Consider the following 3,371-nt stretch of genomic DNA (forward strand, 5'->3'; position numbering starts at 1 on the left):
CAGCACAGCCATCCTTAATACTAGCAGTGAGATCACAGGGGAAGTGTGCAGGATGACTCCCAGGTTTACAGCCTAGCATCTGACATGTACATTAAGAGCAAAGTTCTGTGTGGCTTTAGCCTCAACTTCTTTCTCTCTTTCACCTTCCCATGGATCAGAGCAGCAGGACTCCTGGCTACTGCAGTGAGGATCTGACCTCAATGCAGGAGCATTATGCAGGAGCAACCCACAGGGGCTGGGGTGGGGTAGATGCAGACTGTTTTGGGACATTCTAGCACTCTGTTTTTCTCCATTATGAGTGCAGATCCTTTAGAAAACCACTGTTATCTCCAAAACAAAGCGGTCAAGTGATCTGCACCACAGCTGTCAGTTTCCATGATCCACAGAGAATGTCCCCAGCAGGATCATATACATTTATGAAGCCTCAGTACAGGAACACAAGACCTGGGTGATATCAAAGGAAGCTGCTGGTCCTGAGAGGCCAGGGACCCCAAAGCTTCCATCCCAAACACAATGCTAGAAGTGGGAAGAATCCCAAATACAAGACCCATTTCCAGACTTCAAACACAAAAAACTGTTCTGGTCCCAAAAAGAACACCAAATGCTATATGGCCTCATGCCTGGACCAGAGTGGGAAGGCCTCCCCTCCTGGTTTCCCAAGGGGGAGGTAACAGGAGCATTGTCCCTGAACTTCACATCCTAGTCCTCAGTACACTAGCATAAAGGACACGAACAATTCCAATGTATTTAACAAGTAGTAAAAAGTCAATTGATTATCTACATATTAACCCCCTTCTACCACTTGTAAAAGCACTAGTTTGGAAAAAAAATGAAGACCTTCAAGAAAGAAAAATTGATTACCAAGTTTTATCCTTTGTCACCTAGGCTAGTCATTACCACTTTTCTGGAGGGGCAAGAGGTGGGCAACTCACTGGATGGCAGGAGTCTGGGGTGCTGCAGCCCCTGTGCTGGCAGGAGGTGGCAGGGAGGAAGAGCCAGCTCCTGGCTTTGGGGTAAAGAGACCCAGCATGGGTGGGCAAATGGTGGGAGCCTACAGTCCCACACCCTGGGCATGGGAGGATAATTAGCAATGGGAGTCCACAGACCTGCTGGCTGAAGAGATTTTCTACATGGAGGACCTACTAGCTGGGAGACGGGTAGCAGACATTCTGAGGTGGCGATGCAAGAGTCCAGATTGCACTCAGTAGCTGAGTGTGGAGTTTTCCCACTTCAGCTGCTGATGCTGGTTGGAGTTCTGGCTGTCCCCAGGGCCAACCTCCTTCTCCTCACAGCTCTCCCACTGGTCACTAGTGATGTCTTCGTTCTCCTCCTCCTCTTGAAACTCAAGCTGCTCTTCCTCTTTATGTAGCTACTTTATGATGTAAATATTTTTAAGCAAAATTCACAGAAGGAATCTATGGCCTCAAAAAGGTTAAGAAACTTGATAGAGCACAAATACTAAATGGCACAAATACTAAATCTTGCACTCACAAAGACTGAGCAGAGATATTCAGTTTGATTCTGAGTACTGAAAGGAGAATAGCAATAAGGATGGTCAGAATCGAGAAGGACATAGATAAGTTTATATAACTTCCTATTTTATGCTAAAGTGCATACTTCAAGTGAACTTCTCAAGTACATTTAGTTTGAAATATATGTTATAACTTCATACATGTCCATTGATAAATGAAATTCATAACTGAATTATAACAGAATGAAAGGTTCAGAAAAAAATGAAAAAAAAATAGCAAAAATAAGTATTCAGACCATTCTTTTAGATTTTTCCTGACATCAAATTCTTTGTATATCACGAAGTTTTGATATGATTATGATAAAGTTATGATATGATTCAATCTGTTATACTAACCAAGATATAATTGATTGCAATGCTTTTATGACCTATATAAAAATGAATTAAATTTTAATCATTTATTTCATCATGACAACAATCTTTATTGTAACTTTTAAAAATAGAATAAAGATACTTTTGGTTCATAAGTGTGATGATTATTGAGTGTTCATGTGGCTGGTGTGGGAGATGTGCCTTGCTCTACACCTTGTCACTACCTTTGCACATTACTTATCTGTTGTCAAAAAAGGCTAAGGAAGGTATTTTATTAGGTACATTTAAACTCCTTCCTTCTCTCTTGAGTTCTTATTTCTTTTTAATAAATGACATAATTCCACCTTACTCTGATCTCTCCTCCTGGGGCCGATGAGACACCCTAGAAATTTTCTAAAAAGAACAAAAAGAATTATCTTTCTTATTACCTTCCAATACATATCACATATTGTCTTTTTTAATTTTCAATTTAACATACTGTCTTGTTCAATTTTCAATTTTTTTATCTTTTTTTTTACAATTCTATACCAACTAAAGGATAAAGTCTAACTCTAAATAATGACAGATCTGAACTTTCTTGATCTCTTTACCCTCTACACATAATTCCAGTATATAATATTTTCACTTCCCTGAACACAGTTGCTTCAAAATATGTTCAGGCCTCATCTCCTGGATGAAAATTTACAGAAAAGCCCTGAAAAACTACCCTAAATTGTTTAATTATTGTATTTTGCACATAAAAGTGAACACAAAATTTTTCATTATGTGGATTCACCATTTTCAGAATGTTAATAGTATTTGTATGAGTGTCAATGTTAATTTTTTCTTACAAGCATAAATACCAAAAGAAATTGATAAAAAATTCTTTTAAATTATTAAGGTACCAACTAATTATAACAAAACTAATGTTTCATTTACACTATTTTTATTAAACAGATGAAAGTCTGATGGCTTTGACAAATAGATAACATAGAAATCAAGGTTCAGTGAGGGAAGGAGAGAAAGAGAGAAGCACACAGGCAACTTCACATAAAAAGTAGCTTTGAGGGATGGGATTTGCTCACCTAGCGTGGGTGGGACCTGGGTTTGATCCTCAGTACCACATAAAAATAAAGTCATTGTGTTCTGTCAATGTACACCTAAAAAGTATATATTAAAAAGAGTAGCTATGAGTACTAAAAAGTTAATTTTTAACCAATAAATCTCTAAAACAACATGGATCTGAAAGTTTTTATAATTCTTACCCATTTTTTTTAAATTCTAAGTCAAGAACTTTCACACAAAAAGAATTCTGAGCTAGAACAACAACAACAAATAAAAAACTTTAAAAAAATGTTTAGGAAAACCGAGAGCTACCAAAGGTTTACATTGCACCAGAGCCAGTAGAAATGTGCTGAGGACAGCAAATATTTTAGTATATGAGAAGATAAATCTATACACAACATATAGAATGAACTTCAGTTTCACATAATTCACATATTGTTACTTTTTCTTGTGAAGCTTTTAAGAAATACAAATATCTTAAAAG

The 3,371-nt window shown here is 37.3% G+C and overlaps 1 pseudogene; it reads left to right on the forward strand.

Annotated features, from left to right (window-relative positions):
• Positions 1-1,981: 1,981 nt before the first annotated feature.
• Positions 1,982-2,090, forward strand: LOC144256331 (small nucleolar RNA U13; annotated as a pseudogene).
• The last annotated feature ends 1,281 nt before the right edge of the window (positions 2,091-3,371 follow it).

This window comes from Urocitellus parryii, chromosome 7 (assembly GCF_045843805.1).
Source record: "Urocitellus parryii isolate mUroPar1 chromosome 7, mUroPar1.hap1, whole genome shotgun sequence".
Taxonomy (NCBI): domain Eukaryota; kingdom Metazoa; phylum Chordata; class Mammalia; order Rodentia; family Sciuridae; genus Urocitellus; species Urocitellus parryii.